Here is a 17,475-nt window from a genome sequence, read left to right as displayed (position 1 = left end):
CCCGTGAGCCATGGCCGCTGAGCCTGCGTGTCCAGAGCCTGTGCTCCGCAACGGGAGAGGCCACAACAGTGAAAGGCCCACGTACTGCAAAATAAATAAATAAATAAAAATAAAAAGTGAAAAAAAACCCCAAAAACTAGGGACAAAAAAATCATTTTGTTGCCAAAGAAGCCTATTTTGGGGTGGCATATCCAGATCCTTCACAATGTTTCCAGTTCTACTGCTCTCATTTCTGCCTCTTTTTTACTTTCATTAGACTTTTTTTAATTTGGCCTTTTTTTTTTTTTTTTTTTTTGCGGTATGCAGGCCTCTCACTGTTGTGGCCTCTCCCGCTGTGGAGCACAGGCTCCGGACGCGCAGGCTCAGCAGCCATGGCTCATGGGCCCAGCCACTCCGCGGCGTGTGGGATCTTCCCGGACTGGGGCACGAACCCGTGTCCCCTGCCTCGGCAGGTGGACTCTCAACCACTGTGCCACCAGGGAAGCCCTGTTTCTAGATTTTTTGATGATGGCCATTCTGACCAGTGTGAGATGATATCTCATTGTAGTTTTGATTTGCATTTCTCTAATGATTAATGATGTTGAGCATTCTTTCATGTGTTTGTTGGCAATCTGTATATCTTCTTTGGAGAAATGTCTATTTAGGTCTTCTGCCCATTTTTGGATTGGGTTGTTTGTTTTTTTGTTATTGAGCTGCATGAGCTGCTTGTAAATTTTGGAGATTAACTCTTTGTCAGTTGCTTCATTTGCAAATATTTTCTCCCATTCTGAGGGTTGTCTTTTCATCTTGTTTATGGTTTCCTTTGCTGTGCAAAAGCATACAGGCCTTTTGTCTCCCTAGGTAGGTTTATTCCTAGATATTTTATTCTTTTTGTTGCAATGGTAAATGGGAGTGTTTCCTTAATTTCTCTTTCAGATTTTTCATCATTAGTGTATAGGAATGCAAGAGATTTCTGTGCATTAATTTTGTATCCTGAAACTTTACCAGATTCATTGATTAGCTCTAGTAGTTTTCTGGTGGCATCTTTAGGATTCTCTATGTATAGTATCATGTCATCTGCAAACAGTAACAATTTTACTTCTCTTTTTCCAATTTGTATTCCTTTTATTCCTTTTTCTTCTCTGATTGCCGTGGCTAGGACTTCCAAAACTATGTTGAATAATAGTGGTGAGAGTGGACATCGTTGTCTTGTTCCTGCTTTTAGAGGAAATGTTTTCAGTTTTTCACCATTGAGAATGATGTTTGCTGTGGGTTTCTCGTATATGGCCTTTATTATGTTGAGGTAGGTTCCCTCTATGCCCACTTTCTGAAGAGTTTTGTATCATAAATGGGTGTTGAATTTTGTCAAAACCTTTTTCTGCATCTACTGAGATGATCATATGGTTTTTACTCTTCAATTTGTTAATATGATGTATCACATTGATTGATTTGCATATATTGAAGAATCCTTGCATCCCTGGGATAACTCCCACTTGATCATGGTGTATGATCCCTTTAATGTGTTGTTGGATTCTGTTTGCTAGTACTTTGTTGAGGATTTTTGCATCTATATTCATCAGTGATATTGGTCTGTAATTTTCTTTTTTTGTAGTTTCTTTGTCTGGTTTTGGTATCAGGGTGATGGTGGTCTCATAGAATGAGTTTGGGAGTGTTCCTTCCTCTGCAATTTTTTGGAAGAGTTTAAGAAGGATGGATGTTAGCTCTTTCCTAAATGTTTGATAGAATTCACCTGTGAATCCATCTGGTCCTGGACTTTTGTTTGTTGGAAGATTTTTAATCACAGTTTCAATTTCATTACTTGTGATTGGTCTGTTCATATTTTCTGTTTCTTCCTGGTTCAGTGTTGGAAGGTTATACCTTTCTAAGAATTTGTCCATTTCTTCCAAGTTGTCCATTTTATTGGCATAGAGTTGCTTGTAGTAGTCTCTTAGGATTCTTTGTATTTCTGCGGTGTCTGTTATAATTTCTCCTTTTTCATTTCTACTTTTATTGATTTGAGTCCTCTCCCTCTTTTTCTTGATGAGTCTGGCTAATGGTTTATCACTTTTGTTTATCTTCTCAGAGAACCAGCTTTTAGTTTTATTGATCTTTGCTATTGTTTTCTTTGCTTCTATTTCAGTTATTTCTGCTCTGATCTTTATGATTTCTTTCCTGCTGCTAACTTTGGGTTTTGTTTGTTCTTCTTTCTCTAGTTCCATTAGGTGTAAGGTTAGATTGTTTATTTGAGATTTTTCTTATTTCTTGAGGTCGGCTTATATATCTATAAAATTCCCTCTTAGAATGGCTTTTGCTGCATCCCATAGGTTTTGGATCATCGTGTTTTCATTGTCATTTGTCTCTAGGTATTTTTTGATTTCCTCTTTTATTTCTTCAGTGATCTCTTGGTTATTTAATAACATATTGTTTAGCTTCCATGTGTTTGTGTTTTTTATGGTTTTTCCCCTGTAATTCATTTCTAATCTCATAGTGTTGTGGTCAGAAAAGATGCTTGATATGATTTCAATTTTCTGAAGTTTACTGAGGCTTTATTTGTGACCCAAGATGTGATCTATCCTGGAGAATGTTCACTGTGCATTTGAGAAGAAAGTGTAATCTGTTGTTTTGGGATGGAATGTCCTATAATATCAATTAAATCTATCTAGTCTATTGTGTCATTTAAAGCTTGTATTTCCTTATTAATTTTCTGTTTGGATGATCTGTCCATTGGTGTAAGTGAGATGTTAAAGTCCCCCACTATTATTGTGTTACTGTTGATTTCTTCTTTTATAGCTGTTAGCAGTTGCCTTCTGTATTGAGATGCTCCTAGGTTTGGTGTATATATATTTATAATTGTTATATCTTCTTCTTGGATTGATCCCTTGATTATTATCTAGTGTCCTTCCTTGTCTCTTGTAACATTCTTTATTTTAAAGTCTCTTTTATCTGATACGAGTATTGCCACTCCAGCTTTCTTTTGATTTCCATTTGCATGGAATACCTTTTTCCATCCCCTCACTTTCAGTCTGTATGTGTCCTTAGGTCTGAAGTGGGTCTCTTGTAGACAGCATATAGATGGGTCTTGTTTTTGTATCCATTCAGCAAGCCTATGTCTTTTGGTTAGAGCATTTAATCCATTCATGTTTAAGGTAATTATCGATATGTATGTTCCTATGACCATTTTCTTAATTGTTTTGGGTTTGTTTTTGTAGGTCCTTTTCTTGTCTTGTGTTTCCCACTTAGAGAAGTTCCTTTAGCATTTGTTGTAGAGCTGGTTTGGTGGTGCTGAATTTTCTTGGCTTTTGCTTGTCTGTAAAGCTTTTGATTTCTCCATCGAATCTGAATGAGATCCTTGAGTAATCTTGGCTGTAGGTTCTTCCCTTTCATCACTTTAAGTATATCATGCCACTCCCTTCTGGCTTGTAGAGTTTCTGCTGAGAAATCAGCTGTTAACCTTATGGGAGTTCCCTTGTATGTTATTTGTCATTTTTCCCTTGGTGCTTTCAATAATTTTTCTTTGTCTTTAATTTTTGCCAATTTGATTACTATGTGTCTCGGCATGTTTCTCCTTGGGTTTATCCTGTATGGGACTCTCTGTGCTTCCTGGACTTTGGTGGTTATTTCCTTTCCCATGTTAGGGAAGTTTTCGACTATAATCTCTTCAAATATTTTCTCTGGTCCTTTCTCTCTCTCTCTTCTCCTTCTGGGACCCCTATAATGCGAATGTTGTTGCGTTTAATGTTGTCCCAGAGATCTCTTAGGCTGTCTTCATTTCTTTTTATTCTTTTTTCTTTAGTCTGTTCCACAGCAGTGAATTCCACCATTCTGTCTTCCAGGTCACTTACCGGTTCTTCTGCCTCAGTTATTCTACTATTGATTCCTTCTAGTGTATTTTTCATTTCAATTATTGTATTGTTCATCTCTGTTTGTTTGTTCTTTAATTCTTTTAGGTCTTTGTTAAACATTTCTTGCATCTTCTTGATCTTTGCCTCCATTCTTTTTCCGAGGTCCTGGATCACCTTCACTATCATTAATCTGAATTCTTTTTCTGGAAGGTTGCCTATCTCCACTTCATTTAGTTGTTTTTCTGGGGTTTTATCTTGTTCCTTCATCTGGTACATAGCCCTCTGCCTTTTCATCTTGTCTATCTTTCTGTCAATGTGGTTTTTGTTCCACAGGCTGCAGGATTGTAGTTCTTCTTGCTTCTGCTGTCTGCCCTCTGGTGGATGAGGCTATCTAAGAGGCTTGTGTAAGTTTCCTAATGGGAGGGACTGGTGGTGGGTAGAGCTGACTGTTGCTCTGGTGGGCAGAGCTCAGTAAAACTTTAATACGGTTGAGTGCTGATGGGTGGGGCTGGGTTCCCTCCTTGCTGGTTGTTTGGCCTGAGGCAACCCAACACTGGAGCCTAGCTGAGCTCTTTGGTGAGGCTAATTGCGGACTCTGGGAGGGCTCACGCCAAGGAGTACTTTCCAGAACTTCTGCTGGCAGTGTCCTTGTCCCCACGGTATGACACAGCCACCCCCCACCTCTGCAGGAGACCCTCCAATACTAGCAGGTAGGTCTGGTTCAGTCTCCCCTAGGGTCACTGCTCCTTCCCCTGGGTCCCGATGTGCACACTACTTTGTGTGTGCCCTCCAAGAGTGCAGTCTCTGTTTACCCCAGTCCTGTCGAAGTCCTGCAACCAAATCCCAGCAGCCTTCAAAGTCTGATTCTCTAGGAATTCCTCCTCTTATTGCCGGACCCCCAGGTTGGGAAGCCTGACATGGGGCTCAGAACCTTCACTCCAGTGGGTGGACTTCTGTGGCATAAGTGTTCTCCAGTCTGTGAGTCACCCATCCAGCAGTTATGGGATTTGATTTTACTGTGATTGTGCCCCTCCTACCATCTCATTGTGGCTTCTCCTTTGTCTTTGGATGTGGGGTATCTTTTTTGGTGAGTTTCAGTGTCTTCCTGTTGATGATTGTCCAGTAGCAAGTTGTGATTCTGGTGTTCTTACGAGAGGGAGTGAGAGCACATCCTTCTACTCTGCCATCTTGGTTCAGGGCCTGGGAGAATCTATTCTTAGTCTATTTCCTTTGAGCCATCTAGTCCATTGTAGGAATTTATCAGATACCTCACAGAATTTTTACTCCATGACACCTTAATCAATTCAGAGGGTTCAGTAATTGGTACACCTGTAATTTAACTTTCCCACATATGTGAATGTTAATTGGCCTTTGTTTCACCAAGACTTCCTTAGTTATGTTTCACGGTTTGATGTTGAAAGCATTTGTCTCATGCATCCCTATCAAGCCTCTGAATTCATCCATTATTTCTATCCCTTTCCAGACCTATTTACAAATTGGCCAAAACTTTTCTGACTTCAACTCTTTCTTATCATACTTTTTCAAAAGCAGCCAATATCCACCAACATATGCTAGTAACATTCAGATGCCTGAGTTTTTCCTCTAGAGCTCGAAGTTCATTAGTAATATGATCTGCTTCTCAAGTTGTCAATGGCAAAAGTTTTACCAAATATTTCACCATAATCTGTATTGACGTATTTCCAGTCTCCAATAACAACTTCCCTACATCCCCTACCCTTCCCCTAAACCTTACTTTTTAGGTTTTGGTTATGTGTACCACTCCCATTCTAGACACAAATTCTACATCAATAAAGATCAGCTCCGTGCTTTGTGACCACCTAGAGGGGTGGGATAGGGAGGGCGGGAGGGAGAGTCAAGAAGGAGGAGATATGGGGATATATGTATATGTATAGCTGATTCACTTTGTTATACAGCAGCAACTAACACACCATTGTAAAGCAATTATACTCCAATAAAGATGTTAAAAAGAAAGATAGACTAGATCATTCTGCAATAACAAACAGACCCAAAGTAGCAATGAATTAAAACTATAGAGTTTGTTTTCCAGTCACTCTGTAAATTCCCTGAAGGTTGATAGAGGGACTCTGCTTTGCATAAGCCTTGATTGGCAGTACAGGCTGACAATGCCTCCATGCAGAATGTTGCTTGTTACAAAGACAGGAAAGAAGGAGTATGGCAAATTGCATCCTAGATCTTAAACTCCCACCTATAAGCAAAACACATAATTTCCACTTTAACTTCATTGCCAAAGTAAGTCTCATGGCCACATCTAATTTCAAAGGCATGGACAAGTACAATCCTGCCATGTGCCTGGAAAGAGAGGGAACTGAAATGTTTGTGAACGGCCAAAAACAAAAATACCACATTTATTAGTTAAGAGTTTGGTACTGGGTAATGAATAGAGAGACACAAGAAGGCAAAAAATAGAAAGTCTAAATATAATCACAAATGAATGTGAGAATTCAGCATATAATCAAGGTGCACTTCAAATCAATTGGAAAAGATGAATTATACAAGGAATGGTGTTTTCATAACTCAATAAATACATTTAAATCTCAACCTCACTCCTGAAACCAAAATCAATTTTGAAGAGATAAAAGATTAACATATAAAAAAATGTGGGGGCTTCCCTGGTGGCACAGTGGTTAAGAGTCCGCCTCCCAATGCAGGGGACACAGGTTCAAGCCCCGGTCTGGGAAGATCCCACATGCCGCAGGATGCCCATGCAACTAAGCCCGTGCACCACAACTACTGAGCCCACGTGCCACAACTACTGAAGCCCGCATGCCTAGACCCCATGCTCCGCAACAAGAGAAGCCACCGCAATGAGAAGCCCGCACACCACAACAAAAAGCAGCCCCTGCTCACTGCAACTAGAGCAGCAACGAAGACCCAATGCAGCCAAAAATAAATAAATAAATTTATATTAAAAAAATGTGAAATCATAACAGCATTAAAATAAAACATAAGTCATGTTAAATAAGTTTTGGTGCATATATAAGCACCCAAATCACAAAGAAAAAGTTATAAGCACAAAGAAGAATTCAGAAACAAATTTTAAAATAAACTTCATGTTCATTACATAAAAAGTTAATATTCCCATATGGAAAAAAACATATACCTTTAATAAATGAGAAAAAATAAACTGTGGAAAATATTTGCAATGCATTTGGCAAATAAAAGGCATATTTTAATATATAAAGTACTGAGTACAAGATTTACAATCTAATAAAACAAGGGCAAAGGATATAAGCAGATAATCTACAATAAAGGAAATTTAAATGGCTTTTAGAATTAAAATATGCTTAAAATATGTGCAGTGACTAGCTATTTTAGATTATTATATCAAAAAACATCCAAATATATGATAGTATCCTGACCTCTTCAAGAGCCGGGAAATCAATGAATACATACATTGTTTTGTTTTGTTTTTTAACATCTTTATTGGAGTATAATTGCTTTACAATGATGTGTTAGTTTCTGCTTTATAACAAAGTGAATCAGCTATACATATCATATATCCCCATATCTCTTCCCTCTTGCATCTCCCTCCCTCCCACCCTCCCTATCCCGCCCCTCTAGGTGGTCACAAAGCACCGAGCTGATCTCCCTGTGCTATGCGGCTGCTTCCAGCTAGCTATCTATTTTACATTTGGTAGTGTATATATGTCCATGCCACTCTCTCACTTCGTCCCAGCTTACCCTTCCCCCTCCCCGTGTCCTCAAGTCCATTCTCTACCTCTGCATCTTTATTCCTGTCCTGCCCCTAGGTTCTTCAGAACCTTTTTTTTTTTTTTTTTTTTTAGATTCCATATATATGTGTTAGCATACGGTATTTATTTTTCTCTTTCTGTTAAGTCCTTTTCATATTAAACATTTAAACTTTACATTTGCCTACTCACAGTGCAAACTTTCCTCAATCACATTTTTGTCCTTCAGTTTTCTTATTGATTTTTTTTGACATAAATGGGTTTTCAATTTACATATATGAAACCAATAAAAAAAAAATCCTGGGACTTCCCTGGTGGTTCAGTGGTTAGGACTCGGCACTTTCACTGCTGAGGGCTCAGGTTCAATCCTTGGTCGGGGAACTAAGATCCTGCAAGCCCTGAGGCATGGCACAAAAAAAAAAAAAAAATTCCTCCTTGTGACTCTTCAGCCACTGTTATCATTGGAAAATGCTTCTCTATGTGGAGTTCATGCGAATAATAAATTGGTTTTTTTCCTACTTCAGTATATGTTATTTTTTAATAACAGTATTATTGAGATATAGTTCATATACCATAAAATTCATTTTTAAAGTCTATAATTCAGTGGCTTTTAGTATGCAGTGTGTTATTCTTTTACTGAAACAATCTATTACTTTAGAATGATATTAAATATTGAAGTGGCTCTCTCCCTCACATCTCTCACCCTCTCCAAGAGCTTCCTCTCCATTTCCTGTCCCATAATTATTAAAAAATAGGATGCTGACTATGTCTGAGCCCTCACTCACTGATATATACCACACATATTTTCCCTCAGGGCCTTTCCTTTTAGTATTTTTCCCTATGTGGCACGTTCCTCCACTCCAGGCCTACCCAGGGTAAGGCTCATGTCATCTTCAAAAAGTATCCTCTCACACCAGTCCACTCTAATCACCTGGACATTATCTGTTTTTCTTCTGAGTGTCACTATCCCTTTATCTAGTCTTCCTATTCCTGCCCTTCTTAGATCAAGAATGACGCAAAGATGGATACTCTTGCCACTTCTATTCAACATTGTACTAGAGGTTCCAACCAGCACGATTAAGTAAGAAAAGGAAATAGAAGACAACCAGAAAAGAAAGAAGTAAAACTACTTCTACTTGCAAATGACAGATGCTGTATACGTTTGAACTCCTAAAAAATCAACCAAAAAAAAAACCTATTAGAAATAATAAACTATTTGAATTCAGTGCAATCCCTATCAAAATTTCAGCTATCGTTTTTGCAGAAAATGATAAGCTGATTCTAAAATTCACATGGAAATACAAGGGAACCAGAATAACCAATATATTCTTGAAAAAGAAGAGCAAAGTCAGAAGACTCACACTTCCTGATTTCTAAACTTACAACAAGCTCTGGAACCCGTGCACCACAACTACAGAGCCCACACGCCCTGGAGCCTGTGCCCCACAACTAGAGGAGAGAAAAACCCACATGCCACAACTACAGAGAAGCCCACACACCACAACGAAGAGCCCGCGCACCGCAATGAAAGATCCTGCATGCCTCAGCGAAGATCCCACATGCTGCAACTAAGACATGATGCAGCCAAAAATAAATAAAATAAATAAATAAATAAAAACTTACAACAAAACTGCAGTAATTAAGACAATGCCGTACTTCATATGAAAAGATGCTCAACATCACTAATCATCAGGGAATACAAATCAAAATCACAATGAGATATCACTTCACACCTGTCAGAATGGCTATCATCAAAAAGAACACAAATAACAAATGTTGGTGAGGATATGGAGAAAAGGAAACCCTCCTACACTGTTGGTGGGAATGTAAATTGGTGCAGCCACTATGGAAAACAGTATGGAGGTTTCTCAAAAAACTGAAAATAGAACTACCATATGACCCAGCAATTCCACTTTGGGTATATATACAAAAAACCCAAAACCACTAATTTGAAAAGATACATGCACCCTAATGTTCATAGCAGCATTATTTACAATTGCCAAGATATGGAAGCAACCTAAGTGTCCATCAACAGATGAATGGATAAAGATGTGGTATACACACACACACACACACACACACACACACACACACAATGGACTACTACTCAGCCATTAAAAAGAATGAAATTTGCAGCAACATGGATGGACTTGGAGGGCCTTATGCTAAGTAAAATAAGTCAGACAGAGAAAGACAAATATCGTATGATATCACTTATATGTGGAATCTAAAAAATACAACAAACTAGTGAATATAACAAAAAGAAGCAGGGACTTCCCTGATGGCACAGTGGTTAAGAATCCGCCTGTCAATGCAGGGGACATGGGTTCGATCCCTGGTCCAGGAAGATCCCACATGCCGTGGAGCAAATAAGCCCGCGTGCCACAACTACTGAAGCCCGCTTGCCTAGACCCTGCACTCCACAACAAGAGAAGTCACTGCAGTGAGAAGCTCAGGCACCACAACAAAGAACAGCCCCTGCTCACCTCAACTAGAGAAAGCCTGCACGCAGCAACGAAGACCCAATGCGGCCAAAAATAAATAAATAAAAGAAAGGAAGAAAGAAAGAAAGAAGCAGACTCACAGATATAAAGAACAAATTAGCGGTTACCAGTGGGGAGAGGGAAGGGGGGAGGGGCAAGATAAGGGTAGGGGATCAAGAGGTACACATTATTAGGTATAAAAAAAGCTACAAGGATATGTTGTACAACATGGGGAATATAGCTAATATTTTATAACTATAAATGGAGTATAACCTTTAAAAATTGTGAATCACTATAGTGTACATCTGTAACATATAATATTGTACGGCAACTATACTTCAATTAAGAAAAAGACAATGCCATTCTAGCATAAGGTTAGACATATAGATCAAAGGAATACAATTGAGGGTCAACAAATAAACCTTCACATTTATAGTCAAGTTATTTTCAATAAGGCTGCCAGTACAATTAAATGGGGAAAGAATAGTGTTTTCAACAAATAGTGCTGGGCCGACTGGACACCAAAATGCAAAAGAATGAAGCTGAACCTTTACCTCACACATACAAAAATTAACTCAATGTGAAAGCTAAAACTACAAAATGTTTAGAAGAAAGTGTGGGAATGAATCTTTGTGACCTTAGATTAGGCAATGGTTTCTTAGGTATGACACCAAAAGCATAAGCAGTAATAGAAAAAAATATATGGATAAATGGGACTTTATCAAAATCACCAGGTTTTGTACTTCAAAAGATACCATCAAGAGAATGAATAGACAACCCACTGAAAGGTAGAAAATATATGCAAATCACATACTGATAAGATATTTGTATAAGAATATATAAAGGACTCTTTCAGTTCAACAATAAGAAGACTAATAACCCAATTTTTAAATGCACAAAGGATTTAAATAGACACTTCTCCAAATAAATGATACAAACGGCCAATTAGCACATGAAAAATACTCAACATCATTGCTTATCAGAGAAGTGCAAATCAAAACCACAAGGAGATGCCACTTCACTTCCACTAGGATGGTTAAATCATTTTTTTAATGGACAATATCAAAATGTTGGCAAGGCATGAGAGAAGGGTGAACGCTTCTGCATTAGCAGTAAGACTGTAAAATAATGCAGCCACTTTGGAAAATGTTGGCAGTTTCTCAAACTTACACATAGAGTTACCATATGACCCAGCAATTCCATTCCTAGGTATATAACTAAGAAAACCTATGTCCACACAAAAGCCTGTACATGAATGTTCATAGTAGCATTATTCATAATAACCAAAGAACAAAAACAATCTGAAAATACATGTTTAACATTTTCTGTTAACTATAGCATCAGTTCAGGGTCTATGATAAACAAACACCAAAACATAATTAGATAGCAGAAAAAATATATTAGGGGAGATGATTGTGAAAGATAAAGGGGAATAGGAAGGTCATCCACACACAAGCCCCCCCACCCCACCCCCACCCCTCACCCCCCGCTTATAGAAAGCATAGTTCACCTGTCACAGAGGAGAGGGGCAGGAATCCCCTGAATAAGCAGGGGGAATTACTTGTAAGGCTTGTCCTGGTGGTCACAAGTACATCTCCACCCCACACCAGTCAGGATCTTAAAAGCTTATACAGAGGCCTTCAGTGGGTTCAGACACCCATGCCATTCAGATGGTCTCAACAGCACACTGTTCTCTCAATGTTCTCTTGAAAATGGCTCCCACGTGGGCACCCCTCCGCTCCATTCCGTGGGCAGAGTGTATATTTCAAGGACAGAGGAAGGGGTGAGGTGACTCCAATCAGCCAGGTCCGACTCACAGGTCAATCATAAGCCAAGTCTTCTCCGTGACCTCCCGCAATGTAACTGAACAGGACCTCCTGGGACAGATCCCCAGCCTGCCACGTCCTCCGCTTACCTCTTGTTTGTAGAAAAACTTTAGCCTCCTAGGCCTTCCTCGAGTTCCAAAGAATAAATTTCATCAGAGAAGTGAGAAAATGCAGAAATAAAACAGTCAAACCAGACAAAGTAATAATAATTTAGCCATTAAACAAAGTCAAGGACCTTTATTTCCTCCTGAAGGGCTATAGATAACACTCTGAGCCACGTCCTTTGAGCTGTTTTGCAGATACTGAAGCCCCCGCCAGGTGGAAGAAGTTAACTGCATGCTGCCCACAAGCACGTAGACCCCAGACGGGTTGGAACCAGAAGGTTGATGATGTTTACTCCCAATTACCTCACCACCAACCAATCAGAAGAATGTCCACGAGCTGATCACACACCCCGCGACACCTCTCCCTCACCCTGCTTTTAAAAACCTTTCCCTGAAAGCCATCACAGAGTTCAGGTTTTTTGAGCGTTAGCTAAATACCTTGAACCATTTGCAAGGGTTCAGCAAGGGGTTTCACTGGCATGGGGGTGGCTCGTTCGCTGGCTATTTGGCTGCTTTGGAGGCAGATATCACAGCAATAGTATAGGCACATGCAAGGGAAAACACAGTTTAAGATAATGATTCCCAAAATAAGTAACAAATTTTTCCACCAAAAGCCCCATGATCCGAACCACTGATTCACTGATTTATTAAGTTCCCGAGGCTGGGGGGTCAGATCACTCAGGGCAGTCACTTGTGCCCTCATGTGATTTAATAAAATGATACATTGGTACCCTCATCAGGTATGAACACACACACGATGGTTGAATAATGCCACAGGTGTCTCCTTGCAAGGCAGTAATAATGTCCAGGCCATCCTATTTTAGACGACATCTTTTCTCATTGGAGACATTCAGTGTTCAGTAAAGACAGGTTTTGCCAGCTATCAATTAAGGCTTGTTGGGTGACGTTAGTAAGGGCTTCTATGTGCGCTATAATGTTCTCCAGGCCAAGGGAGGAGACGAAGATGGTGGCCAAATGATTGTACCAATGGAAAACAAAACATGTCCAACTGAAAACAAAAATGTCCACCTGGCCCCGAGAAGAGGGAGGTTGGCAATGTTTTTTTAACCATGTGGCAAATTCTACCCTGTGTCCAGGTAAAACCCAGGGTGCAGCAGCCCAATCATCCAAATGGAAGCCACGGTCAAAGATGTGTGCCACACAACCACTGGGTCCCATTGGGGGTCACCCAAGAAACAAACACCTGGGCGGTGTAACCAGTCAGTGCCAAGCAAATAACTATCCTTTAATGTGAGAGAATGACTTCACGGTTCTGGTGCAATTTGGTTGGTTCTGTTTAGAGGGATTTTTCTGTTCCCAACATAGGAGTGTAAGGTGCTCACATGTTCCTAACTCGGGATAAGCCACATGAACCCCTCCCAAATCTGAGCATAGCCACCCATGCTGGTGTTTTTAGGACCCCTCTAATCCATAGTTGATGGGCTGTCTGTGTAGTTTGATTGACAGAAAAGGAACATCCATGCCCAGTGTTTTGATTGTGTGTGCCACAGGCCAGGTTTCTGGATCAGTACTGGTAATATCAGATGGATTAATAATACTAGTCCTGGGCTCCCCTGGTGGCGCAGTAGTTAAGAATCCTCCTGCCAAGGCAGGGTACACAGGTTCGAGCCCTGGTCCGCGAAGATCCCACATGCCGCGGAGCAAATGAGCCCATGTGCCTCAACTACTGAAGCCCACGCGCCTAGAACCCATGCTTCGCAACAAGAGAAGTCACTGCAATAAGAAGCCTGCACACCGCAACGAAAGAGTAGCCCCCGCTCACTGCAACTAGAGAAAGCCCGTGCACAGCAACGAGGACCCAACACAGCCAAAAATAAATAAATAAATAAATAAATACATTAAAAAAAAATACTAGTCCTACCTTATTCTTTCTCAGTGGAGTGCTTGAGGGCCTTCCAATCCCCTTCCTAGAGTGGTGATACCCACCATGGCCATCCTGACAAGCTAGAGAGGGGCAGCTGCCCACATACCCAACAGTTGGATTGACTCCTTTGCCGGGCATACCAATGGGCCCACTGTAGAAAGGTATTTCCATCAGGTGCCCATCTCATGACCAGACACTGCAAGAGCAGCACGAGTCTAAGGCCCCAAAGACATATTTTTAGTAGGAACTTGTATGGGAAGGCTTTCCCTTTCTATAAGGATTACACCTGTGATCTGATCCTTAGATGTTAATGTGGCTGCAGCTTTAGGAATCTGACCTAGTTGTGTGTACCATACGTGTTAGCAGGTGGAGACAGCACTGTCAGGCATGAGGCGATGACTGGGGAGGGATATAGCAGGTAATGACCCCCAACTTCTCCCTTCTTTAAATGGTGCATGTTCCATTCCAGGTATAGAGTGTTTCCACAGGGCCAGTTTGCAGTAGGACAATGGGATCCCAGTGGAAACTGAGTAGTTTCCCCTCACCCAGGGGTGAAAGTAACTCACCCATCCTGGTAGGATGTCTCATCATAAATTCCAGTAGATAATGCCTTTCCCAGGAGTGACAGGACTTGGTGTTCTCAGCAGCATAGCATGTTGATCCATGGTAAGGTCATTGCTTTTAGGATAAAAAACAAAAACAAACAAAAAAACAAATATTTAGCATGGCCTGAAAAGCTCCACAATTTGGCCTCTACTACAGCTCTAGGCTCAGTCCCAACTCTCTCTCCATCATTCTCTGGGCTCAAGCCCACTGGCCTTCTTCCAATTCTTCAAACGTGCCATTTGCATTCCCACCTCCAGGCCTTTTCACGTGCAATCACTCCCACCTGAAACACTTTCCCCTGTGTTTTGATTTCATTAGTTCTGACTCTAACTCCTTGCAAGCTCCAGGGAAAAAAGGGACTATGGCTATTTGGTTCATCATTAAGACCTTAAACTTAAGCTGAGAACATAGTAAAGTGCAATACATATTAGTTATGTGAGCTAATGAACGCTCTGCTAACATGAATGACAGGTTAGCTCTAAGACACACCCTAGAAACAAGGAGATTCCAGGTTGCTCTCACCCCATAGCCGTCTACTCTCCACAGGCTGAGCTACTCAGCCCTACCTTCAGGCTCAGCCCCCTTCCCACCTCTTAAGGAGTGGTTCTTAATCACCAGAACCTGGGTCCACCCCTAAGAGTTCTGATCTTATTTCCTGAGTGATGACTTCATGCCCGGTCCTGGCCTCAGGTTGCTTCCAGTCTGGCGCAGCATCAGACACAGTCATTTGTTTCCTGGTCTGTCTTGGATTCGTGTTCTTGTATATGCATCTCCCAGATGCACGGAGGGAAAAATGGCTCCAGCCCACAGGCAGGAAGGATTCCTGCAGAAGGTGATATTTGAACTGGTTCTATAACAAAAAAGGAAGAGTTTTCGAGAGAGACAAGAAAGAGGCTGGACATTCCAGGCAAGAGGAATAATGTGAAATGTTAGGAGAACCACAAGAAGAGTTTGTATTTGTGCAGAAGATCATAAAGCATAATAAAAATCTTGAATCCCAAAGAATGGATGGAGGAAAGTGAGCCAAAGGAACTCCTCTAAACAAGCAGTGTGATTGTCTTCCCCACACAGAGCCTGGGGACCCACTCAGCCAAACTTTTCCAGCTTCCCCAGCGCCAAAGAGTGAGTCATCCCTGGCATTCCCCTGCCACCAGCTGTTATGGAGTCCCCAAAGGATGTGGGGAGGGAGTCTCCATGGAGTCCAGGACAGCAGAGGGGGAAAGAGGAGTCAACAGGAAACCAGAAAGAGGACATTCCCCCAGGGCTAAAGAAGAGCAGAAGTCCCCCTGTTCCTACGTCTGGGGTGGGGCGTGTCCCTGCGACCCCTCCACCTGCCAGTGTCACCCAAAGGCTGGACTGAAGCTGCTCTATTGGAAGAACTCCCCAACCACCTCCACTTCCTAGGAATGTCCTACCAAGCCAATAACCACACACCAACATGGGGACAGCAGCTGGTGTCTGGACAGAGACATGTCAAATGTTGGCATGCTGAGGAGGAACACGTCAAGAGCTGGGGCTTGGGAGGAAATGGGGAAGCCACATCTGGAAAAATGTCGAGAGTCCAGCCTCACCAAAGTTAAATGTGTTCATGAGTATAGTGGGGCCTGGAGAGAGAGCATGAGTCAAAGCAAAGAGTTGAGCAGAGAGAAAGGAGTGAGCAGGAGGGGGCTAAGAGAACCCTCTAGAAAGCTAGAATCTTAAGATGTCAGAGCTGGGAATGCTGTCCAATATGACCTAGGCTCTTGCTACTCGAAGCATGGTGCCCAAACCAGCAGCACCAGCGTTACCTGGGAGCTTGTTAGAAATGCAGAATCTCAGGCCCCTCCCCAGTCCTTCTGAGGCAGAACCTGCATTTAACAAGATCCCTACATGATTCCTATGCACATTCAAGATGGAGAAGCTCTGATGCTCACGGTCCCAAATCAAGCCGCATATCAGAATCACCTGGAACGCTTTCTACAAGTACAGATTTCTGAGCCCTGCTCTAGATCAAATCAACCAGAATTTCTGGGCACTGGGTATAGCCATCTGTTTTTTCACAAAGCTCCACCAGTAATTCTTTTTTTTTTCTTAACATCTTTATTGGAGTATAATTGCTTTACAATGGTGTGTTAGTTTCTGCTTCATAACAAAGTGAATCAGTTATACATATACATATGTCCCCATATCTCTTCCATCTTGCGTCTCCCTCCCTCCCACCCTCCCTATCCCACCCCTCTAGGTGGTCACAAAGCACCAAGCTGATCTCCCTGTGCTCTGCAGCTGCTTCCCACTAGCTATCTACCTTACGTTTGATAGTGTATATATGTCCATGCCACTCTCTCACTTTGTCCCAGCTTACCCTTCTCCCTCCCCGTGTCCTCAAGTCCATTCTCTAGTAGGTCTGTGTCTTTATTCCCATCTTGCCCCTAGGTTCCACCAGTAATTCTAATGACAGAGTCTGCAGAGTAGACTGGGAACCCCTGATCTGGTCCAATCTGCTTAATCTAAAGATGAGAGAACTGAGGCAAGATAGTGACAACTAGCTTGGTAATCTGTTAAGAGAACTATTTAGGGCCTCTGTCTAGAGACAAAGAAAATTGGATTTGGAGCCAGATCTGAGTTCAAGCCCCAACTCTATACCTTAAGAGCTGTGTATCTTGTCTCTTTCCTTCTTTGGAACTCCATTTTCTTAACTTCAAGGAAAAACATTAATTCCCTGAATGTCAGGATTACTCCTCATGGGCAGTAAGGCAACAGAGAGAAATTAATGGAGAATTCACTCTATGTTTTGTGCACACACACACACACACACACACTCCGGATTAACCACTTAACTGAAGTTTTGGGATCCTTGCACCCCCAAATTTCAAAGCAATTTAAAAGCCTTGACGTTTCATTACCCCCATTTTACAGGTGAAGAAGTGGAAAGGCACTCGAAGCAGGTCTGCTCCTCACTTTGTGAAGGTGAGTGGTGTTTGCTTTCCACGTGGACAGACAAGAAATACACACGGGGTTTGCCACCAACTGGGTTCTGGAT

The 17,475-nt window shown here is 41.4% G+C and overlaps 1 pseudogene across 1 annotated transcript in view; it reads left to right on the top strand.

Annotated features, from left to right (window-relative positions):
- LOC309806666 overlaps window positions 1-17,475 on the top strand; it is a 49,007-nt pseudogene that overhangs the window by 27,169 nt on the left and 4,363 nt on the right. Inside the window, exon 2 of the transcript in view lies at window positions 17,352-17,402. The product of the transcript in view is annotated as an uncharacterized misc_RNA (transcript). The remainder of the gene's footprint in view (window positions 1-17,351; window positions 17,403-17,475) is intronic.

The sequence above is a fragment of the Mesoplodon mirus genome, assembly GCF_964341445.2.
Source record: "Mesoplodon mirus genome assembly, chromosome: 1".
NCBI lineage: Eukaryota > Metazoa > Chordata > Mammalia > Artiodactyla > Ziphiidae > Mesoplodon > Mesoplodon mirus.
Note: the sequence above shows the minus strand (reverse complement) of the source record. Positions and strands in the feature narration are given on the sequence as shown.